The following is a 26,046-nucleotide window of genomic DNA, read 5'->3' on the forward strand; positions in this document are numbered from 1 at the left end:
AAATAAAATATTAAATAAGGGAAAAAATAGGGGGAGAGGGAGTACTGAAAAGATTAAATTGATTCTATATCTTTTTTTTATTGATCATTTAAGTTAACCTAAGTCATGATTCTTTGTCTCTGAACTTAGTCCAAAAGTTTAGCTGGCCTATGAGTTAAGTTTAGAAATCCAGTTCTGTTAATCATTGTTCTATCCTTACCTCAAGGAAATCTTTGGGGGATAAAAGCAAACACCAGGGACTCCATTCCAGTATCTATACAATACCAAACTATTCTTCTAGGATGTCTGGTCCACCGTCTCTGACCTTGCAGATGAACTCAAACAATGAACATTAGTTAGTTATATGAGGGAAGGAAGGGGTTGTTGCTAGCCCCTCATTCCCAACTTCCAACCCATCATATTGTTTCCCATACCTCAGCTATATAACCAATCATGTTTCCCTCAACTCCATGGTGTCACCAAACTTATAAGTACTTGTCCTACTCTGCTCTTTGTTCCATACTACTCAAAATCTATAACAGGGGGGCTGTTCTGCTAGAGGTCTTTGGCTTAGAAAGTGAGGCAGCTATAGACCAACTCTATTGGTAGGGTCATGACCTGCTAATAAAGGGAAAGAAAGCCAAGAAAGAATAACATAAACCTGTGTCAAATATTTAAGAAAATCCTAAGATTTCAATAACATGCAAAAAAAATTCACTATGACCAAATTAAATGTATACAAGAGATGGCTAGGCATCAGTAAAATAATTAACATTTAACCATTATTTTAAATATCCAAAAACACACTTATTATATCAAAAGATCTGAAAAAGTACAATATTAATTTATGCTAAAATAAAATAAAAAGTAAAAACAAACTTATAAAGCATAGGTATGGAAGAGCCATTTTTAATATGATAAAAGTATGTGTCTAAAACCAAAAACTAAGCATTATTTGCAACAGAAAAACACCAAAAGCTTTTCCAATAAATTCAGGAATAAAACAAAGATGTTCCCTCTCCCCACTGTTATTCAACACAACTCTAGAAAAGCTAATGGCAGTAAGATAAGAAAGAAATTAAAGGGGCAGCTAAGTGGCACAGTGAGTAGAGCACCAGCCCTGGAGTCAGGAGGGCCTGAGTTCAAATCCGGCCTCAGACACTTGACACACGTACTAGCTGTGTGACCTTGGGCAAGTCACTTAAACCCAATTGCCCTGCCTTCCCCGTGCAATAAATAAATAAACAAATAAATAAATTGGAGTTATAAATATTGACAAAGGAGAAAAAAGTCACCCCAATAGCTGACAACATGATGATTTACTTAGAAAATCCAGCAAATAATCAAGGTGTAATAGCACTTCCTGCCCTGAGATTATATTATAAAGCAATAATTATTGAAGTTATTTGGTATAAATTAATAATAATAATGATAGTATTTCTACAACACTTTACAAAGTGCTTTACATGTTATTTCGTGTGCTCCTTAACAACAACCCTGTGAGGTAAGTGTTATTATTAAACCCTTTTATAAATGAGAAGACTGAGGTTGAGAGAGATTTAAGGGACTTGCTCAGTCATGAAGCCTGCAAATATCTGAGGCAGGATTGGCTCAAGGACCAACATTTTATGTACTATACTACCTAGTTTAAAAAATAGAAAAATAGAAGAATTAAATATTTTTAAAAACCAGATCAGTGATACACACTACAAGGAAGAACTGAAGAAACAGAAACAACCAAACTCAATAACCCAGTGTTTACTAGACACAAGAGTAAAAATTACTTGGACAAGAATGCCTTATCTGACACAAACTACTAGGAAAACTGGAAAGCAAGTGGCTGAAATTAGGTTAGATACATATCTTCTACTATAGAATTCAACTACCTCAAAATGGATATGACCTGAATGTGAAATGGCCACATCATTTTCAAAAATTACAAGAAAATGAGATCAAATCTTTTTCATAGCTATGGTTAAGTTATTAACCAAACCTTGATAACATGAAATTGAAAAGCTTTTGTGCTAACAAAATTAGTACAACTAGGAACAGAAGAAAAACTATTGACTGGAAAAACTCTTTGCTTCAAATATCTGTGATAAGGTTCTTAATCCCAGATGGAGAAAGAACCAACAGAAATATCAGACCAAGAGCCATTCCCCAATAAATAAGTCACCACAAGACAAGAACAAACAGTTCTCAAGAGAATTTCCAAAAATAGAGTAGAAACTATGAACATATGAGAGATGGCTCCAAGCCAGTAATGATAAGAGAAATGTAAATCAAAACAACTCTGTGGTTTGCCTCAAAAATCCAGCAAATTGACAAAGTTGGTGAAGGATATAAATAATCAATGTTGGAGGATTATGTAAAGAAAAGCACACTGATACACTGTTGAATCCAAAACGAACTCCATTTTGTTTGGTTCTTTCCATTTTGTGATTGTCTTCCATTTTGTGAGCTGGGCCTTGCTCTGCTGTAAATCATATGATTATGGGGAAATTTAGATGTTGATATAATTCTGGGAAATTGGGGTAGTAGGTGCTGACCACAAGATGTTCCGTACATCTTGTGGTATGTTTTTATAATAACCACAGAATGTACCAGGATATTCTTGAAATAACCACAAGATTTATAAAACTTTGGCCAATCAGAAAGAGAGAATGCCCATGTTACTCAAAATTGTGTAAGTTGATTGGTTCCTCATTACTGACTATCAGAAAGTACTGTTAACTGCCAAATAGTATCCTTGTACCCTCTGAGAAGGTCTTGGACAGGATTGAGTGGGTACTTCTAGCCTTGCTAATAAATTGATTTGCTCTGTAGTTCGAATCTTCATTTCCTCAGTTTGAATTGCGACAGCATGGTGGGGCTGTGAATTAATACCACCATTCTGGAAAGAAATTTTAAATCCTAGCTAAAAAACAAAGTGACTGAACATCCCTACCCTTGACCTATAGATCCCACCATACCTATGCCCCAAAGAAGCCAAAGACAGAAAGAAAAATTACCATATACACCAAGATATTCACAGCAACATTATTTGTGGTAGCAAAGAACTGTACACAAAGGACATTTCCCCTATTACACAAATTCTAGAAGAAATACGCTTTCCAAAAAAACACTCATGTTAACTTTACTGTACAGTACTGTGTTTTGTCAGAGTGGAAGCCCTCCCTGCCTCAAAAAACAGCCCTCTGAGTGAAAGCAGAAGAACAGCTCAGAGAGATGGATGGGGGCTTGGCTTGAAATCTCCCATATCTATGTGTTTGTCCATCTACATCTGGGTATCATCATGTCTGTTCCTGGCCCTAGTGTGTCTCCTCTCCTCTTCCTCCCTGTGACCATATCCAACCTCCATGTATGTGTCCCCTTGAGTTTTCTTCCTCTCAGTTCCAGCCAGCCCCCAAACCGGCCCCATCCTATGCATCCCTTTTCCTGCTCTCATGTCTCTGTGCACAGGTTCCAGGAGTCCTTGAACCATGTGTCAGCTTCCTTCCACCATGGGCACACGGCATCCTTCTTTTCTCCCTCCCATCCCCAAGTCCGCGGCAAATTTGCATTATATAAAAAATAGCTTTAGGTAGAAGTTAGTTCCATTTATGTAAAACAAGAACGGTGGGTAGATGCTCATCAGCTCATCAGCTCATCAGCAGTCCATGAATATAATGGAAAATTATTATGCTACAAAAATAATAATTATGAAGATAGGAAGAACTTTATATAATGTTGCAAAGTAAAATAAGCAGAACCAGGAAAACATATACAGTGACTGCAATGATGTACATTGAAATAAATTTTTTAAAAAGTCATACAACTTAATGTTATACAATTATAATGGTCAAGCATGACCTCTGAGAAGAGTTGAGGAAATTCACCTCCCTCTGGGACTATGGATATAGAACATTGCATATACTGTCAGACTTGATTAATGTGTATGTTATATTAGACATGGTTTTACTCAGCTTTTTTCCCTCTATTTTATTCTTTGTTATAAGGGATGGCTCAGTAGGCAAGGAAGAGGAGGGATATATTTAGAAATGAAAATTATGTAAAAACAAGTGATATCAATAAAAATACTTTGTAAATAGTGATTTCACTAGAGAAATAGCCATAACTACTATAAGAATTTGTCCTTAATAGTAATGTTAACTGTATTACTGTGATTTAGATTGCACTTTACTTTTTTAAGGTCATTTATCCAATAATTATTTTGCTTTTCTCCTTCAATATGGTCTCATGAGATGGATAAGGCAAGTACAGTCAAAGCTTTGTTATCCAGCCTCCTGGCATGGTTTCAAAAATTGGGCTAATTATCAATGCACAGGTATTGTTCTATTTCCTCCACCATTTTTCTCCTCCTAACACCCAGAAATAAATGGAAGGGCAGTGTAAAACACCACAGTTTGCAAAATAACTTGAAAGCTAAAAATCAAACTTTTTCCCCAAGAACAGTAAATAACAACCCTCTAGCAACTTTATACTAACTCTAACATTGTCTGGCTACCAGGTTACTAAAAGGAAGACTTAGAAAGGTGTACCAAAGAAAAACCAGCTTGTAAGACTGATGAATTGGTAAAGGTCAAATAACATTGCTTTCATTCTGTTGCTATTAGTATTCTCAGTTTACAAATGAGGAAACCTTGCACCCTCCACATGGTACTTCAATGAACCAGCAAGTATAAAAAACAAAGCAGTTGGCAGGGGTAGGGGAAAGTATATGGTCTATAGCTGCTGAAAAAAGATTTCTTTATAGGAATTTATTTATAAAAAAACAAACCAAAAAAACTACCAGCCTATTCATCCCTTGGAGGTTACTAAATTTCTGGAAATTTGGGAGCAGTCGATGAGTTTGGAAAAGAAAACATGGACATTTGGAAGAAAATGAAAATAAAGCAATACTGATCCCAGTGTATCCTATAGGTCTTATCATTTTGGGTTTTGTTCAATCATTTTTCAGTCATGTCTGATTCTCTGTGACCTAATTTGGGATTTTCTTGGCAAAGATACTGGAGTGGTTTGCCATTTCATTCTCCAGTTCATTTTATAGATGAGGAAACTGAAGCAAATAGGGTGAAGTGACTTGCCCAAGGTCACACAGCTAGTGTCTGAGGCCAGATGTGAATTCAGGAAGATGAGTATTCTTGACTCCCAGCAGTTCATCTCTATTATAACCAACTAGCCAACCAGTCAATTTTGTTTAGGAAATCTGTATAGGAAATTTTGTATAGGAAATAATAACAACCCATAATCATCTCTTTGGAACACAACTAAATATGGCTTCCAAGTCAATATGATACCTAAATATCATATTAATGACTTAACGTACATGGATGACATGAAGCTATATGGTCCACTGAAAAACAGTAAATAGTTTATTCATCTCTCGGGAAATTTTTTCTAATGATATTCGATGTTATATTCGTTCAATAAAATTATTTTTTGAAAAGAATAAAATTATTAATGCACACCACGGAAAAATAAACATTGAAAGTTTGAACTTGAATCTAGAGGTTGAATTGAACCAACGGAAGAAAGTGATATATATTGACATATATATATATAGAGAGAGACGGAGATAGATAGATAGATAGATATTTTCCAACCAAGACACTTTGAGCAAAGTGCTATCAAGAAGAAAGCTATGGCTATATATATCAAAAGACTTAATGGCATCCTGAAGTCAAAGCTTAATCAGAAGAACCCATTCACATTAATTAACACCTGAGCCATATCACTCAGTAAAAATATTCAAAAATATTCACACAGTAAAGTTGACAACAGGATAAAAAACATTTTCCCCATTGTCTTCTGGAATCATGCTTGGTTACTTCATTGATCAGATTTCTCTAGTCTTTCAAAGTTGTTTTTCTTATATTATAAAGGTGTAATTATTGTATAAATTTTTCTGCTTGTTTCACTTTGCATCAATTCATATAGGTCTTCCCAGGTTTCTCTGAAACCATGCATTTCATCATTTCTTATAATCCAATAATTTTGTATTATAGTTACATATCATCATTTGTTTAGCCATTCGCCGACAGGTAATCCTCTAGTTTCCAGTTCTTTACTACTACAAAAAGGGCTGCTAAATTAAAACGACTCTGAGGTACCACATCACACCTATCAGATTGGCTAACATGACAAAACAGGAAAATGATAAATATCAGAGAAGATGTGGGAAAATTGGGACACTAATGAATTGTTGGTGGAGTTCTAAACTGATCCAACCATTCTGGAGAGCAATTTGGAACTATGCCCAAAGGGCTATAAAACTGTGCAATACCCTTTAACCCAGCAATAACACTTCTAGGTCTATATCCCAAAGAGATCACAAAAAGGGGAAAAGGACCCACATGTGCAAAAAAATTTATAGCAGCTCTTTTTGTGGTGGCCAAGAATTAGAAATTCAAGGGAATGCTTATCAATTGGGGAATGGCTGAACAAAGTGTGGTATATGAATGTAATGGAATACTATTGTTCCATAAGAAATGGTGAGCAGGCAGACTTCAGAAAAACCTGGAAAGACTTGCATAAAGTGATGCTGAGTGAAGTGAGCAGAACCAGGAGAACATTGTACACAGTAACAGCAATATTATGAGACAACCAGCTTTGTTAGACTTAGCACTTCTGAACAATACAATGATCTAAGACAACTCCAAAAGACTCATGATGGAAAATGCTATCCACATCCCGAGAAAGAACTTTAGAGTCTGAATGCAAATCGAAGCATACTATTTTCTCTTTTTTTGTTGATGTTTTTGTTTTCTTTCTCATAGTTTTTCCCTTTTGTTTTAATTCTGTGTTCACAACATTAGCAAAATGGAAATATGTTTAATATGATCATATATGTATCACCTATATCAGACTGCGTGCTGTCTTGGGGAGCGGGGAAAATTTAGAACGAAAAAATCTTATAAAAGCAAATATTGAAAACTAAAAATTAATTAATAAGAAAATTTTTAAAGGGCTGCTATAGATCTTTTTGTACACATGGATCCTTTTGTTTTCTTTCTTTGATCTTTATGGGGCATAAGCCAAATAAGTTAGTATTATTTATAAATAGTTTAGTCACTTTGGGGTCATAGCTTCAAATCACCTTCCGGAATGACTGGACCAATTTATAGGTCTACCTACTTCCCTGATGCTCTTCCAGCATCCATTTTCCTCTTTTGTCATCCTTGCCAATCTGATAGGTATGATATGGAACATTAGAGTGGTTTTAATTTGGATTTCTCTAGTTATAGGTGATTTTGGGTGGTTTTTTCCTAACTTGGATTTCTTCCTCTGAAAACTTGTCTGGAGCCTTTAACCAAATGGCTCTTGTTCTTCCAAATTTGAATCAGTTCTTTATATATCTCCAATGCTTTTTCCACTATGCCACGAGCATCTTGATTTCATAATTTTATCTCATGTAAAAGTTCATAAATACAATGGTGGTCTGGGAATATCTTCTGGTTGTAAGACATGAAGCAGAACGATGGCATTAAAATAGAAATAAGAAATAAACACTATATATAATCCAGTGGTGACTGACTAGATCTGGGAGGTGAGGGAAAAGTAAAAGATGACTAAGGTTTCAAACCTGAGTAACCAGGGGAATAATAGTGTTACTGATACAGAGAAATGAGGACCAAAAGAATCAAGTTCCACCTTAGTTTTGGAGGATGAGAGTGGGAGGAGAGATAACACGTTTAGACTCATTGAATTTCTGGTATTAGCAGGATCTGGCTTAGAAACATCAGCTAGGAAATTGAGACTTAGAGTTCAAAATATACCAGTAATCTAGCTACAGATTTAGCATCTTCAGAGAAGTGACAATTGAAGGGGGTGGATCCGAGATGGCAGCTGGAAAGCAGGGACTTGCTTAAGCTCTCCCCCAGGTCCCTCCAAACACCTATAAAAAATGGCTCTGAACAAACTCTAGAGCTGCAGAACCCACAAAAATAGCAGAGGGAAGCAGGGCTCCAGCCCAGGCCAGCTTGGATGGTCACTGGAAAGGGTCTATCGAATGGTGCTAAGAGCAGAGCACAGCCCAGCGTGGGGTGCCAGGACCAACCAGACCAGGAGCCAGGAGGAACAGGCTGTAGGGCCTTGAATAATTGAGCTGTGGCAGTTACCAGACTTCTCAATCCACAAATGCCAAAGACAACAGAGAAGGTTAGTGGGAAAAGCTTCTGGGAAAGAGTGAAAGGAGTTGGTGGTCGGCCACCGACCCTGGGGTGGCAGAGGTGGTGCAGCTCTGAGGCTGCTTCCAGAGCTACAGCTGCAGTTTCTTCTGGCCCCAGGCTGACCTAGTGGGAGGAATTAAGTGGTGGATTAGAGCAGGAATGCAAAGCCTGCTTTGCCCTGCCTTGATCTAGGCCACAATCCTGGTTGGTGGTTCTTGGGGGAGGAGGAGCACTGGTGTGGCAGAGCTTGCTATGTAGAAGTACCTCTGAAAACAGCAGCACAGCCCCTCAAGCTTGGGAGAAAGTACTCTCTACTCTACAAGCAGTCATACCCCTATGAAAAGCTCAAGGGTCACGTAGTTGGCTGGGAACATGAACAGGCAGCAAAAATGGTCTCAGATTCAGACTCAGATTTTGGAATCTTTCTTTGGTGACAAAGAAGACCAAAACATAGAGCCAGAAGAAGTCAACAAAGTCAAAGAGCCTACATCAAAAGTCTCCAAGAAAAATGTGAACTGGTCTCAGGCCATGTAAGAGCTCAAGAAGGATTTGGAAAAGCAAGTTAGAGAAATAGAAGAAAAATTGGGAAGAGAAATGAGAATGATGTGAGAAAACCATGAAAAACAAGTCAATGACTTGCTAAAGGAGACCCAAAAAATACTGAAGAAAATAACACCTTAAAAAATAGACTAACTCAAATGGCAAAAGAGCTCCAAAAAGTCAATGAGAAGAATGCCTTGAAAGGCAGAACTAGCCAAATGGAAAAGGAGGTCCAAAAGACCACTGAAGAAAATACTACCTTAATAATTAGATTGGAGCAAGTGGAAGCTAATGACTTGATGAGAAATCAAGATATTATAAAACAGAACCAAAGGAATGAAAAAATGGAAGACATTGTGAAATATCTCATTGGAAAAACCACTGTCCTGGAAAACAGATCCAGGAGAGAGAATTTAAAAATCATTGGACTACCTGAAAGCCATGATCAAAAAAAGAGCCTAGATATCATCTTTCAAGAAATTATCAAGGAGAACTGACCTGATATTCTAGAGCCAGAGGGCAAAATAGAAATTGAAAGAATCCACCAATCACCTCCTCAAAAAGATCCCAAAAAGAAAACTCCTAGAAATATTGTCACCAAATTCCAGAGCTCCCAGATCAAGGAGAAAAAACTCTAAGCAGCCGGAAAGAAACAATTTGAGTATTGTGGAAACACAATCAGAATAATCCCAGATTAGTAGCTTCTACAGTAAGAGATTGAAGGGCTTGGAATACGATATTCTGGAGGTCAAAGGAGCTAGGATTAAAACCAAGAATCACCTACCCAGCAAAACTGAGTATCATGCTCCAAGGCAAAATACGGACTTTCAATAAAATAGACAACTTTCAAGCTTTCTCAGTGAAAAGACCAGAGCTGAATAGAAAATTTGACTTTCAAACACAAGAATCAAGAGAAGCATGAAAAGGTAAACCAGAAGGAGAATTCATAAGGGACTTACTAAAGTTGAACTGTTTCGTTTACATTCCTACATGGAAAGATGATGTGTGTAATTCATGAGACCTCAGTATTAGGGTAGCTATATATATAATCTATGTATACACACACACACACACACACACACACACACACACACACACATATATACATAGACAGAGGGCACAGGGTGAGTTGAATATGAAGGGATGATATCAAAAAATAAAATCAAATTAAGGGGTGAGAGAGGAATACATTGAGAGTGGGGAAAAAGGGAGAGATAGAATGGGGTAAATCATCTCACATAAAAGTGGCAAGAAAAAGCAGTTCTGTTGGAAGGGAAGAGGAAGCAGATGAGGGGGAATGAGTGAATGTTGGTCTCATCGGATTTGACTCAAGGAGGGAATAACATACACACTCCATTGGATATCTTACCCCACAGGAAAGAAGGAGGAAGGAGATAAAAAATGGGGGACAATAGGAGGGACAGCAGATAAGGGGAAGAGGTAATCAAAAGCAAACACTTTCAAAAAGGGACAGGGTAAAGGGAGAAAATTGAATAAAGAGGGACAGGATAGGAGGGAGCAAAATATAGTTAGTCTTTCACAACATGAGTATTATTGCTTGCCTTCTTAGGGAGGGTGGGTGGGGAGGGAAGAGGGGAGAGAATTTAGAAATCAAAAGTTTTAAAAGCTTGTGTTCAAAAAAAAGTTGTCTTTGCATGCAACTGGGAAATAAGATATACAGGCAATGGGGCATAGAAATCTATCTTGCCCTACAAGAAAGTAAGGGAAAAGGGGATGGGTGAGGGAGTGGGGTGACAGAAGGGAGAGCTGACTGGGGAATGGAGCAATCAGGATATATGCCATCTTGGAGTGGGTGGGAGGGTAGAAATGGGGAGAAAATTTGTAATTCAAAATCTTGTGGAAATCAATGCTGAAAACTAAAATATTAAATAAATAATAAAATATAAATTAAAAAAAGAAGCTAAAACAAAACAAAAAAAGAAGTGACAATTGAAGACATTAGAATTGATTATTATCTGTGCCTTGAAAATAAAAGCCAAATCTTTTACTATTCCACAATAAATTGAAAATGGATAGGTGACCCAAACATTAAAGATCTTGCCATAAAAACATTAGAAGAAACTCATATCATATCAACTATCTTTCAGAGTTATGGGTAGAGGATAACTTCTTAGTCAAACAAGGAATAGAGAAAATAACAAAAGATAAAATAGAAATTTTGAGTATATGAAATTGAAAAGCTTTTGCACAAATTAATGCAGGAGAAGAAGAGCTCAATTGGGGAAAAAAAATCTTTCTGTCAAATAGTAGATACAGGCTTGATATCCAAACTATATAAAGCAACAGAAATATATGATAAAATGCCACTCCAGGTACTTGAAGGGCGGAGCCAAGATGGCAGCTGGAAAGCAGGAACTAGCATGAGCTCCCCGCCAAGTCCCTCCAAAAACCTATAAAAAATGGCTCTGAACCAATTCTAGAACTGCAGAACCCACAAAACAGCAGAGGGAAGCAGGGCTCCAGCCCAGGACAGCCTGGATGGTCTCTGGGGGAGGTCTATCCTGCATGGAGCTGGGAGCAGAGGGGAGCTGTGGGGTGCCAAGTCCAGCCGAGCCCAGCGTGAGCTGCACGGACCAACCAGACCAGAAGCTGGGCGGAATGTGCCCTAGCACCCTGAATCAGTGAGCTGCGGCAGTTACCAGACTTCTCAACCCACAAACACCAAAGACAGCGGAGAAGGTTAGTGGGAAAAGCTGTGGGAGTGGAAGGAGTTCCCGGTTAGGCCACTGCCCTGGGGCAGCAGAGTTGGGGCAGCTACAGCTGCATTTGCTTCCGGCCCCATGCCCACCTGGTGGGAGGAATTAAGTGGTGGATCAGAGCAGGAGTGCACAGCCTGCTAAAGATCGAAGCCCAGGCTGGGTTGGGGGTTCTTGGGGGAGGAGGAGTGCTGGTGTGGCAGAGCTGGCGCATCCTCCCCAAACGTGGAACATAGAACTCCTTAGTCTACAAGCAGTCATACCCTGCTGAAAAACTCAAGGGTCAAGTTAGTTGGTTGGGAATATGGCCAGGCAGCGAAAACGTACCCAGATTCAGTCTCAGACTTTGGATTCTTTCTTTGGTGACAAAGAAGACCAAAACATACATACAGAAGAAGTTAACAAAGTCAAAGAGCCTACAACAAAAGCCTCCAAGAAAAACACGAACTGGTCCCAGGCCATGGAAGAGCTCAAAAAGGATTTGGAAAACCAAGTTAGAGAAGTAGAGGAAAAATTGGGAAGAGAAATGAGAAGGATGTGAGAAAACCATGAAAAACAAGTCAATGACTTGCTAAAGGAGACCCAAAAAAATACTTAAAAATACACTGAAGAAAACAACACCTTAAAAAATAGACTAACTCAAATGGCAAAAGAGCTCCAAAAAGCCAATGAGGAGAAGAATGCCTTGAAAGGCAGAATTAGCCAAATGGAAAAGGAGGTCCAAAAGACCAATGAAGAAAATACTACCTTAAAAATTAGACTGGAGCAAGTGGAAGCTAGTGACTTTATGAGAAATCAAGATATTATCAAACAGAACCAAAGGAATGAAAAAATGGAAGACAATGTGAAATATCTCATTGGAAAAACCACTGACATGGAAAACAGATCCAGGAAAGATAATTTAAAAATTATTGGACTACCTGAAAGCCATGATCAAAAAAAGAGCCTAGATATCATCTTTCAAGAAATTATCAAGGAGAACTGACCTGATATTCTAGAGCCAGAGAGAAAAATAGAAATTGAAAGAATCCACCCATTGCCTCCTCAAATACATCCCAAAAAGAAATCTCCTAGGAATACTGTTGCCAAATTCCAGAGCTCCCAGATCAAGGAGAAAATACTGCAAGCAGCCAGAAAGAAACAACTTGAGTGTTGTGGAAACATAATCAGAATAACCCAAGATCTGGCAGCTTCTACATTAAGAGATCGAAGGGCTTGGAATATGATATTCCGGAGGTCAATGGAGCTAGGATTAAAACCTAGAATCACCTACCCAGCAAAACTGAGTATCATGCTCCAAGGCAAAATATGGACTTTCAATAAAATAGAGGACTTTCAAGCTTTTTCAGTGAAAAGACCAGAGCTGAATAGAAAATTTGACTTTCAAACACAAGAATCAAGAGAAGCATGAAAAGGTAATCAAGAAAAAGAACAAGAAAAAGAAATTGCAAGGGACTTACTAAAGTTGAACTGTTTTGTTTACACTCCTACATGGAAAGATGACGTGTATGATTCATGAGACCTCAGTATTAGGGTAGCTGAAGGGAATATGCATATACACATATATATATGTTTATGTGTATATATATATAAGTGAATGTATATGTATCTATATATGTATGTGTATATATATATATATATATATATATATATATATATATATACAGAGAGAGAGAGAGAGAGAGAGAGAGAGAGAGAGAGAGAGAGAGCAGACACAGGGTGAGTTGAAGATGAAGGGAAGATATCTAAAAGAAAAAAAATCAAATTAAGGGATGAGAGAGGAATATATTGAGAGAGGGAGACAGAGAGAGATAGAATGGGGTAGATTACCTCGCATAAAGGTGGCAAGAGGAAGCAGTTCTGTGGGAGGAGGGGAGAGGGCAGGTGAGGGGGAAATGAGTGAATCTTGCTCTCAGCAGATTTGGCCTAAGGAGGAATACCATACATACTCAATTGGGTATCTTACCCCACAGGAAAGAAGAGGGAAGAAGATAAAAAATAAAAGGGTGGATGATGGAGGGGAGGGCAGATGGGGGTGGAGGTAATCAAAAACAAACACTTTCGAAAGGGGACAGGGTCAAGGGAGAAATTTCAATAAAGGGGGATGGGTTGGGAAGGAGCAAAATAAAGTTAGTCTTTCACAACATGAGTATTGTGGAAGGCTTATACATAATGATACACATGTGGCCTATGTTGAATTGCTTGACTTCTTAGGGAGGGTGGGTGGGAAGGGAAGAGGAGAGAGAATTTGGAACTCAAAGTTTTAAAAACGGATGTTCAAAAACAAAAAAAAAGTTTTTGCATGCAACTAGAAAATAAGATACACAGGCAATGGGGCATAGAAATTTATCTTGCCCTACAAGAAAGGAAGGGAAAAGGGGATGGGAGGGGAATGGAGTGACAGAAGGGAGGGCTGACTGGGGAACAGGGCAACCAGAATATATGCCATCTCGGTGTAGGGGGGGAGGGTAGAAATGGGGAGAAAATTTGTAATTCAAACTCGTGTGAAAATCAATGCTGAAAACTAAATATGTTAAATAAATAAATTTTAAAAATAAAAAAAGAAAAAGACAAAAAAAAATGCCACTCCAGTAGTGATCAGAATGTATGAACAGTTCTCAAAATCTGAACAGCAAATTAATAACAGCCATGTAAAAGAATGCTCCAGGTCACTAATAAGATACGTGGAAATTAAAACAAGTCTGAGGTTTCACCTCACACCTAGCAAATCAGCAAAAATGATAAAAGGCAGGAATAGTTAGTGTTGGAGGCGGAACCATGAATTAGGGGAATATTCAAGAGAACAATTTGGAATTATGCTAAGTGATTAAAATATCCATACCCTTTAACTCAGAGATTGTACTGGTAGGTATCTGTCTCAAGTTAGGCAATGACAAAAAGAAAGGACCTATATAGACCAACAGCAGCACCTTTGTGCTAGCAAATGGCTGGAAACAACATAGCTGCCTATCCACCGGAAACTGGCAAAACAAATTGTGGCACATGAATGTAATGGAATATTAACTGTGCTGTCGGAATGACAAATATGATGAATACGGAGGATCAAGAAATGACTGATATGAACTCATGTAAACTTGGTAAAATAAGCACAGCCAGAAAAACAACATACATAATAATAAACAATAAAAAATAAGTGAAAGGAACAACCTTAACAGTCAAAACTGAATGTTGTGAACCTATAAAGGTCAAGTTTGGCCTCTATGAAGAGATATGAGAAAACACCTCTCTCTCCCCCTTACTCCTCTGCAAAAGTGGGGGTCCACTTGCATGGAGCTTTCATATAGTATCAGATTTTTTTGAATGTTTATTAGTATTGCTGACTTTTTTTTTCTTTTCTTCCTCTTTAAAAAAAAAAAATCCTTTGCTACCTCCTTAGGCTTTCTGGGAAAGCTTAAGAGAGACACATGGGGAATTTAAATGATATAAAAACAAAAGATATAAATAAAAATCTATTTTTTAAAAAAAGAAGAGAGGGTACCAGAGACAATCTTTTAATTGCTAAAGGGGCAAGCATGTAGCTACAACATACGCATCCTTCATCATTCCTTCAAAATGGGGTTAAACACCTATTTTTCCACAATTCAATTAAACAAACATTTACTAATTGTCCATTACATGTAAATTATAGAAGTAGCTGGGGTACTGGTCAGTGTTGGACTTAGAATTAGAAAGATCAGAACTCAAATCCAGTTTCTGACACTTAACAGCTATATGACCTTGGGCAAATTACTTAATCTCTCTCTTCAAACAACTATGAGAAACTTACCTACTAAATTATCAATAGACCAACACAGACATTACAGATCCTTTACAGAAGGTCATAAAGCTACAGAAAGGAAGGAGACCTTCCTATCCTAGGGGATTTCTTTTTTATAAGCTGTCTCTTTTCTGATGAAATTTAAGAGAAATTTACTTCAATATCTCAAGGATCATAACTGTAGGTACTCCAACCAACAGGTATTTTATTAAATAGTCTCCATTCGATGACCTGGTTGAAAAAAAAGTCCTCATCAAGTGGCCACCCTTCTAGACAAAAGTTTCTCTCAACTTAGAGAGTTTGGTCCTCAGGCAAAGAACATGTGAAGTTATAGCTCCCAGACAGTACTCAAAGCTGTTCTTGTTTTGTAGGACCTCCTAGGACTTACGCTGTCACAGCACAGCCTTTTCAAATTTAAAAGGCTCATTTCCATGCCACCATGAAGCATTACAGTAGAATTCTAAGTACAAATAAATGTGAAATGCAATGTGGTATAGTGGGATGGTGAGGGATTTGGAAGTCAGCAAGACCTGGGGTCAAATACTGCCTAGACAATTACTGGTTGGGTGACCCTAGGACAAGTCACAACCTCCCTGAGCCTCTTGAGGGGATCAGACTCAGTGACCTCTAAAGTCCCTTCCAGCTCTAAATCCATGATTCTATGATCCTAAATTGCTGGAAGTCACTTTAAACACCCAGTCTCACTGAACAATAATCCAGCTTTTAAAAGCAACTGTTCTTTCTCTAAGTTTTGCAAGTGTTTTTTCTTCTTTCCAATAATTCATTATAAACTAAGTAAGCAAAAAATACTTGTTTTTCTTTTTCAGGATATGAATTAAGAGGAAAAAGTTGAAGACTACTAGTAGCAATGCCCAATATTTGACCAGAGTGAGTTGTTTCAATTAAACCTCTGCACAAGTCATTTAATTCTACCATACTAAAACAGACAAAAATATACACTGTTGTAGTCAAGTCTGCACCTTAAACTAAATAATTATAAATACGAATATTTCCAACGGATTTGACTAGATTTCATGAAATCTGTTTTTCAGGCAGTAATAGTAACAGTTCACATTTATACAATGCTTTTAAGAATTACATAAAGTTACAAATGTTACTGTCTTATGAGGGAAAAATGACCCCGTTATCTTAAAACAAAAGATATACTGTCTATAATTAAGTAAAACAATTTCTTCTTTCATATTGACTGGCATACAAACTGTCACTTTACTCCTTAGTGTGTTGTTCACAGAACCAATAACTACTGAAGAACTGGAAGCATTGAAGAAACATCCCCAAACTAAAGGCTCATTACTTTAATTGTTAATAAAGCAATTTTATAGATCTATCTTTCTTGGTGATGATTCTCCTCCTGTCAATATAGGTGGAAAAAATATTTCCCAAGTAACCATGATCAGTCTGTTTAATAAGGAGTAGTTATCCTTCCAATAATTTCACCAATACATACTTCAATTTATTGTGGTATATAAATAAAAGTCAGTTTTTCTGAGATAGGTGCAAAATTAATCTGAAAAATTAAGAGATTGTTTTACCTGGATTATAAAGAATATCAAGAAGTTAACTTGGATATGAAAAAATATTAAATTTACCCCCCCCAATTAGTTATTTCTGTTATGACTGCAATTTTTTAAGTTGTACAATTAAATTTATTTACTCTACTTGAGACCATGGGGTGAACTATAACTAAATTATCTAAAGTATCTAGCAGTAAGATTCCTCTGTTCTCATGCTTGATCAAAAGTAGGCTGCCATAATCATTAGTTTAGCACCGCCCTAAACCAATGTAGTTTACAAGTACCAACCTTTCCATCGAAGCAGGATAAACAGCAACTACCCAGAAAATTCACCCAATGACATATTTATCTAATCTCTTTTGTCTGGACTGTTCATGTCTGTACTGCACTTAGTACACACTGTAGGTGCATAATTGTTTATTAGTAATAATCATCTTCAATTCCCGGAAAGTCAGATAGCAATCTCATTCCCTAGATGACATAACCAGAATTTGAAAGAGAGAGAAAAAAAAGAGTTTAACTGCCAGTTCTCCCTTGGGTCAGTTATACTCCTAGCCAAAAAAATTTCATCCAATTTCAGAGCAAAGTGGCATAACTACAAATAGCTAAGGAGTGGGGAGACAGAGTGCATTCATTCTTTTCTTACCACAGAATTTAGAGTCTTGTTTAGAGACTTGTTTCTTTTGGGGGCTTTGCTTTGGTTTTGTTTTGTTTTTTTTTGAGGCAACTGGGGCTAAGAGACTTGCCCAGGGCCATACAGCTAGTAAGAGCTGGAGGCCAGATTTATACTCTGGTCCTCCTGACTCCAGGACCAGTGCTCACTGAACCAACCAGCTGCCCCAGGGACTTGTTTCTTAACTCATATATGTCTTTCATCAATGTTATAGTATATCCTCTTCACTTGAGAAATGTATAAAATATTTTTCAACCTTATGACAGTGGCATTATTCATAAAGAACTTAAAAAGAATCTTGGGAAAGATAATCTTGGATGTGGAACATCAGCAATCACTAGTGTGTTTCCATACAATACATTTTTTTCTACAGGTAATTTCCCTAGATCTGCTTCAGCAAACTGTCCTGTTCACACGACCATAGCACCATATGTTGAGAGGGCCAGAATGGATCTTGAACATCATTAGCTAGTCCAGCCCTCTCCTTGTACAGATAAGCAGACGCAGGCCCAGAGAGGTGGAGTGACCTGCCCCAGGCCACAGAGCCAGTCAGTGGTACAATGAAACTAGTGCCCAATTCTCCTTCCTCCTGAGTCCAGGTCTCTTCGTAGCACATCATGCTGCCTCCCCAAGCAGAATTTCAACATTTATCAATGAATTACTGCCATCCTAATGCATGGGTGATTTCTGAACTGGAGCCAAAAGCTACAAGCCAATGTTGCATATTAAAATATAATACTGTTTTATTGTGTCTTGTTTTGAAAGTTAAACATAGGAATCATTTTATTGGTTAATATTTAACATACATAAAAGAACATTCCATCCTCACTCAGCATATACCTGATTATAAAAGCGCCTATAAACTTTAGGCCTCCCCCTTGTCAGCAGTAACACAATTTCTAAACCTGAGGCAGAAACATTTTTAGCTTTTAAAGTCTGCTTTATAATTTGGCGCTTACAGCTTAGCTGGCTTTCTATTTCCACAGATGGATAAATAAAAACAGATATATAATTTTGGAAGTAGAGATTAATCTGAAAGATTCAGCCCAGTTTTTTTTTGTTTTGTTTTTTACCATTTCCAGGGAAAAGGGAGTGGCCTTTTCTCTATATTTCTCATGAATTGCAAACTCCTCTGTTTGGCACTTAAAGCCCCTTTCCAATCCTGCTTCAAACCACTTTTCCAGGCTCATTATACATAATTCTTGACAATGTACTCTACAATTCAGACAAAGTGGTCTTATTGCCATTCCTCACACATGGCATTCTAGTTCCTGTCTAAATGCTTTTGAACTAGCTGTCCCTCACTCCTAGAATGTACTCCCTCCTCACCTCTTAGAACCCCTTGTGCTTTTTAAAACTCAGCTCAGCTGTCATCTCCTACATGATGCCTTTCCTCATCATCCCAGTTACCAGTCCTGTCTCTCGAAACTACCTTGTAATTACTGTCTACATACCTTATATATTCTATTAAGTATACATTATATATACTATTAAGTATACATTCCAGAGAATGTAAGCAGCTTGAAAGCAGGAACTTGTTTCATTTTTGTCTGTCTTACTAGGCAAAGTACCAGTTACCAGAAAGTGCTTAATAAACTCTTGTTGATTGTCAGGCCTGAAGCAGAATGTTACCAATAAGTCTAGAAGTCTGTCACCTTTCCTTTAGAAGTTTACATTCATATGAGAAAAAAACAAAAATGTTCTTTGTTCATCTTTTATTCTCCATTCATGAATAATTTGGGAAATTTAAGAAAATTAAACCACACTTTCACCTGGCTATACATTCTTGGCATCAACACAATTTAAGCATTTTTGTGCCCCTTAATAAACTTTCACATGTGTGATTGCTTACTTATAACTCAATGTTTCACTCCAAAGTAACTGTTATTTTCAAATGATTACAAGGTGTAACCAGAAAATGTTATTATCAGCGCAGTAAAAAAATGAACAGCTCAAAAAAAAAAAAAAAACAAAACAAAACCCAAATAAACAAATAAATAAATAAATGATGAAGAGCTCAAAAGGAGTCAGAACAATTCCTGACTTCACTATCTTCTGCTTTCCTGCCTTAAAATAGTGAATTTAATTTTTATTCCTATTTTTAAACCTTTTCCTCCTCCTTCTATCTCAATTATAGAAAAGTAGACATAAAATCTGCAGTTATGTAAACTCCCCCTTGTGGTCCTATGTCCTGATCAAAAGTTTTCAAAAGGCTAGACATTTTTTGAAAAGAAAAAAAATTGTGCAAAAAATTTTCATCCTCACTTGCTTTTATTCTAACTGATCACAAATTACAACAGAAGAATAAGGTTTGAGATTTAAAAAAACCCTGAAAATTTAAATCCTAAATGTATCGTGAAATAGGTTGCAATTCAATTTGAGTAAAATCCTTTTATAATCAACTAGAAGGATCAGTTTAAATTTTTCTGTGGTACTGGAATTTTATCAAATCAAACCCTGCTTTAAATAAGCAGACTTTCCCCTGGGGCTTGGCAACAAAAGGCAAGTTATGATGCTACAAACTATAGAGCCTACATAATTTGGGCAGGTCTGGTCTCATACTTCTGGAAAATTTTAAAAATTGTTCTATCTGTAAGTGACACTGACCTTAAATAGGAGAAAGGACTCATTAGCACTTCATATTTTTACAAATATATAGTTATAACAATTTACAAGTCAATGACCTCTCCCCATAAAAATTTAATTGTCCTTATGCTTTTATAAATATGATAATAGGAAAAATAATTTCAGCACAGGATTGCTATGTCTTTAGGACATGAAATTAAGATACAGAATAACTAAACCAACTAGACTTACGGATTTTTGGCCCGCTACTATTTATACTATCAATTTAGATATATACTAAAAACTTAGCACAAAATAAGAAAGCCAAACATATACAATATTACAAATGTAAAATTCAGTTATCAATAAGTTTATGCAATTTCTGAAGTATTATAAACTTAAAGGATTAAATTATTTCCTGGATAAATGATATAATAGCCATTGTTATATGTTAAGTAGTTTAGTAAGTAATAAAGGAACTTCCTCTTTAGAAATAATTAAATTTATGTTTAAGAGACATAACCATTCAACATGTATGTTGCAATTAAACAACCTGGATGGGCCTTAGTTTCCCCATCAGCAAAATTATGGGATTAGACATTGGCCATTTAGGCCACTATAGTCCCTTCAAACTCTAAAACTATAATTATATTATATTATTCTAATTTACCAACAAGGCTCCTAGAGATACAAAAATAAATAAGAAAAGTGTGATTCCTGCTATTAAGAAGTTATCTAGCAGACAATATGATTTGGTTTTTATCCTTTGCTTAGCATCTCCAATATAAGTTGTTATTTTCTAGCATATACTTCTATCTTGAGAGGCAACATACTGTAATAGAATTTGAGAAGTTCTGGGTTCTCAAGTGCCACCTCCGAAATATACTGTCTGTATGACTCTTAACCTATCTTTGTCTTAAGACAAAGCTATCTACACTGATTGACGGAATTTCCTTAAGAGTTCTTCTATAGATGAAATGAAAGTTCCAGACCAATAACAATCCATAAAAAGATAGAAGTTCAAAAGGAATATTGGCTAAGCAATTATTTAAAATTAGAAATGTATATAGAGTATGTGATGCTACAATAATTCAATTTGCACTTAATTTTGAATGTGATGTGTGATTAAGAATTGTCTACAATGTGTTAAGGTGGAAAACATCAAGAAAATTAAAACTGGATTTTAAAATTTAGATTTTTTAAAAAATAGGCCTTTAAAATTAAAATAAGCTTGAATTTTTAAAGTTTATATAGTGATAGTTTTAACAAGCAGCAGCTTGAAACATCATGACATAAAGGTTATATTCTAATTATATAATGTACTGTGATAATACAGTGATATAAACTTTTTAGAAAAGTTTTACAAATGGAAAACAATGAGTCATGCACAATATTAATGGCTCAATCTGATGAGGTTCCCAGAGGCTCCTTATGCATTATTTAGAAAGATCAAAAAGCAGTCTATGAATGAATGGAACAGAGACAAAGAAAGAATTAGTGCGTATATAGCCACATTATTTTGAGTTTCTCGCATTGACCTGGCTGAAATAGTATGCTTCTTTTTTTAATCCCTAATGTATAACTAAGATAGAGGAAGAAGTTCCAACAGAGATACACTCAGGCTTTTTTTAATGACTGATTTTCTGGATAAGAGAAGAGAATCAAAACTGAGAAGTTTAGTGTTTAAGAGAAACTTGGAAAAGTATATTTATTTGTAATGATTATCCACAAGGATCCTTCAAATACTCTATTAAAACTATCTCATCACTTTATTAAATGGCCACTTTAAGTGTGTGTGTGGGGGGGTGAAATTAAATCCTCATTCAGCTGTGTGACATAGCTTACAATTTAAACTAAAAAGGATCACAATTAAAAACCACTTTCAAAAGTATCCTTTCTAAAACTGAAACTTACAGCTGAGCTATAAAGAACATATACTATGTTAAACAAGGCATTTTTAAGAAATGTGAATACATCCAAGTCTTCTTATAAGTAATTTAAATGAAATCCACCCAGTTTTTTAACCTCTTACTATTTCCACATATAAACTTAATTTTTTCATACATACATATATACAATATACTATACTGTTGAGCAAGACAAAATAATAGATCGTAGATTGGAAACAGTAACTTGTTTCTCACTAATACACTATCCCTTCCTAGATACTTTGTCCTACCCTACCTCCACTCCCTTCTGTGCCCTACCACTCTTAGACAACTACACTGGTTTCTTTGTAACAATCCAAATCAAAAGGTTAAAAAAAGGTCTAAGTACTATATTATTTCAAGAACTACTTTTTGAAAGCCAACCATAAAAATAATTCTTCTTGTAGGTCTTTCCTCAAAGAAGAAGGCTAATCAGAATGGGGGGGCGGGGTTTGCATACTTCAATGTTAATAATCTGAACATTATGAAAACTCAAAACTGAGAAAGAAATCCAAAGTCCAGCTGAAAAAACATGAAACCAACTAGAAGCTAAATGCTTTCTATTATGCTAAAATCACAAAATATACATAGAAAATTTTTACAAACACAAAATAATTTCCCATAGTATTTCCACCTTAAGTCAATCTTCAAGTAATAATATGATTTAGTTACTACCATTCTTTTAAGAAAGGCTATTTTACAGTCTTAAGGAGACCTCCTAACTAAATGTTTCCTTTTCTCCATGCCACAGTGTTCCCTGATCAGATCTACTTGCACAGAACAGAGCTAGAATTTTGACCTGCATTTAAGAATACCCCCACTTTTAGTCCAGTCTATGTATGGTTTTCCAAAAATTGTACCATACTGCCCTTCACCTAGGGTACTAAAAGACTAAATTGTCATTAGCCAATTAAAAGTAGTTATTTGTACAATTATGTTTCAAATTGTCTAACATTAGAACATCTCTAAGTGGTATGTTGTTTTAAGATTAAAGCTATCTTTAAACTATTACTTTAATATAGTAGAATCAGTCTAGTCATGACATTTCCTCTGTTACAAAGAATGACAAATTCTCTCTTACACCACTAGAGTACTAAAAATCATTAGTGCAGTACTTTTCAACATCGTTTTCTATGCAAACGGCTCTGAGTTTCCATCCAATTATAACACGACAGCAGATTTCACTACAAGACAGGTGAAAATAATGATGAAGAAGGCTACACTGTAGACCTCACATTCTCTGGAAATCCTAAACCAAAAGCGATCCTTGGGAAGGCTGGGGAGACAAAGGAGGGACGAGCAGCAGATGTAGAACTCGCAAGTTAACAGCCCAAAGCTCTGGCTCACTGCAAGAAAATTAGTCTTGAACACTGCCACAGTGCAAGAAATCAATGAGGGCGAGGAAATCCGAAATTACAGCTGTAACCAGTACCGACATATTTCTCAATTCCAGGCTAAAGTTCCCAACTTTCTGTCTCTCAAGTGCAATCAAACAGGAAAAGTGGGGTTTTCTTTTCCTGCTCCGGAAAAATAGACAAACTCTTACACTGGAACTTCACACGCGGTTACCTCTCGGAGTTCTGATCTGATAAGATCCTTCCCCCGGCCTCTGGCTGAACAGACAGCAGCACTGGACATTGGTCATCCAGATGAGGCAAATTCCTGCAACGGGTGGAAGAGAAGAAAGACACGCTTGGAACCGGGATCCGGGACGAAGCACTGCAGGCGGAAAGAATAAAGCCCAGAGCAACCTGTCATTTGCTTCTCTTGGGGGAAAAAATCGGGGTGCGGGGGGAAGAAAAGGATGGAGACTCCCCCCGTGTGTTCAAGTCCCCCCCCAAAACACCTTTGGGAAGGAAACACGGGGAGCAAATCTTATGGAGGCGGAGATGCAGGGATGGGGGTCTGGGGAGGGCACTCTCCAAAAGCTTCCCAAGCCGCTAGGCAGAGCCGGGGGTCCCCTGGGGGGGATGGGTCCCTGCCTCCTGCAGCCCACCGAGGCGCAGGGAGGGCACGCGCGCGCTTACACACACACACAGGGTATATATACATACATACACACACGCACGCACACACACGCACACGAGGTAGGCAGAGCTCACAGGCGGCGCGCCCAAGCTCACCTCACCTTACCGCCCCGGCCCCACACTACACAGCTCGCTTCCCTCCCCAGGGGCGGCCTGCCGAGAGGCGGGATGGGCTGGAGAGGAGTCGGGGAGGGAACGGGGGGTGGGGGCCGGACCTGATCCCGATCCCAAGCCTCCGCCGCGGCTGCTGCCTCCTCCTCCTCCTCCTCCGCCTCCCTCGGGCCCCATCCCCACGGTCTCTGCCCCGCCGCGCTACCTGCCGCCGCGCTTGTTCTTTCTCGCTAGCCCGCTCGCCCCCGTACCCAACCGCTAGCCCGCGCGCCGGTGCGCCGCCGCCGTTGACTGGCAGAGCCCAAGAGCCGGCCGGAGTCCCCCCACCCCTCCCACCTCCTCCACCCACTCTCCCCCCCTCTCCGCGCACACACACACGCACACACACACACACACACACACACAGGGCAGCGCGGAACGATGCCCCGCCCCCGCCGGCCGCAGGACCGGCCTCCTATAGGTCTGCTACGCTGTCAGTCCCCTCCTGAAAGGCGCGCGGGCCACCGCCCCGCCTCTTCCGATTGGCCGCCCGCGCGCGGCCTATGCAAATGAGGCACTGCCTCCACTCGCTCTCGACTAGTACTCCTTTACTCGCTCTGCCTCCCGAAGTCTCCCCTTGCCCAAGCCCCAGCAGCCCACGTGTCTTCTGTGTGCCGGACCCAGGGGCCACCCCCACGAGCCTCGCCCTCGGACGCCCCCGCACCTACCCGGTAATCTCTCCGGGGGCACTCTGCTACAAAGCGCTTACTCTCTCAATTGCAGCATTTCCCTTCCTCCTTTAGCCCCTGACACTCCTGCCTCCCCCCTCCATTCGAAACACGAGAACTGCCCTGCAGATGGAAGGGGTGGGTAAGGCTTGAAAGGAGGGGTTCCGTCCCTCGCACACTGCCTGGACATACCAGTCTAGAGAGCCACCCCGGGAAGTCCAAGATGCCCAGCTCAGGCCGAGGAAGTCCCCAGCCTCCTGGACGCAGGCCACTGCGTGCCACGGCCGGTTCTGGTTAATTGGATGTGTTGAACCCAGAGGGAAGTACCTTCTTCTGGAGTGAGCGTCACGCACTTTCCTTTCTCGTAAGCTCTCGGGTATCCATTAGATACAGCTCACATGTAGGAAAATGTTTTAACGGTGGCGATCTGCTTTCCTCACCACAATCCCGTGCGGTAAGTAGAATAATGAATTAGTCCTAGTCTACGCTTGGGGAAAGTGAAGCTCAGCGATATTAGGTGTTTACCCAGAGTCAAACAGTGAATGGCAACTGTGTGGGAGCAGTCACTCAAGGCCCCATCTTCCGACCGTAGGAAAGATCGGTGCTTTTTCCTGCCGCAGTCTGTCAATCAAACGACAAGTATTTATTAAGCAGCTGTCACATGCAAGGGAGAGTACAAGCCTGGAAGGGACTCAAGCAGCAAGAAACCAGGAAGATCTTTGCTCTCCAGGAACTTCACACTTTGCCACTCAGTAACTGCCACAAGGACTTTCACATTAGAATTAGGAAAGAATTCGGGTTCTCCAGAGTAGGGAGATAGGAGCTAAGGACGAACAAGATCAAAGTCCATAAAATCACATGAAGTTGTTCAGATGCCCACATCTAAAAATTAAAAGCTTGAAAGAGATAAGGGTTAGTTACTAAAAGGAAGTCCTGCTTTACAAAATGGGTTGTAAACTTGGGGAGCTGATCTCTCTAAGAGGTGATACAGGCTGAAAACATGAAAAAAGTTTTAAGTTCAATCTACAACCATTGAGAATTGACTTTGTATGCAACAGCACTGAATGTTCAAAGCTGGAATAAGATAGTCTAGCAGTGCTGGGATTAGAACCTGGATCTCTTGATTCCCCTAGTTCTATACAGGTTCTACTACATCTCAGCCAAATGAAGGAGTTTATAATTCATCAGGGGAGACATTACAACATTTATATCAACAAATATAATAGTGAATTGCGATCAATTAATAAAAGAGACTATAAGGGGAAGATTGAAAGGATTATGTTAAATTATGAGCTCCTTAAAGGCAGGGACTGGC

The 26,046-nt window shown here is 38.4% G+C and overlaps 1 protein-coding gene across 8 annotated transcripts in view; it reads right to left on the reverse strand.

Moving 5' to 3' along the window:
• The window catches only part of FKBP5 (FKBP prolyl isomerase 5), a 164,430-nt gene extending 139,994 nt beyond the window's left edge, over nt 1-24,436 (reverse strand). Inside the window, exons 1-2 of one of the 8 annotated variants that reach the window (XM_036768672.1) lie at nt 24,230-24,436; nt 23,456-23,548 (exon numbers count right to left, since the gene is read on the reverse strand). The gene's annotated coding sequence lies outside the window, so the exon portion shown is untranslated. Of the gene's footprint in view, nt 1-23,432; nt 23,606-24,014; nt 24,069-24,229 lie in introns of those variants that run through there. The other 7 variants (XM_036768673.1, XM_036768675.1, XM_036768674.1 and 4 more) reach the window with 7 other exon arrangements.
• Between the last annotated feature and the right edge of the window lie 1,610 nt (nt 24,437-26,046).

The sequence above is a fragment of the Trichosurus vulpecula genome, chromosome 7 (genome assembly GCF_011100635.1).
Source record: "Trichosurus vulpecula isolate mTriVul1 chromosome 7, mTriVul1.pri, whole genome shotgun sequence".
NCBI lineage: Eukaryota > Metazoa > Chordata > Mammalia > Diprotodontia > Phalangeridae > Trichosurus > Trichosurus vulpecula.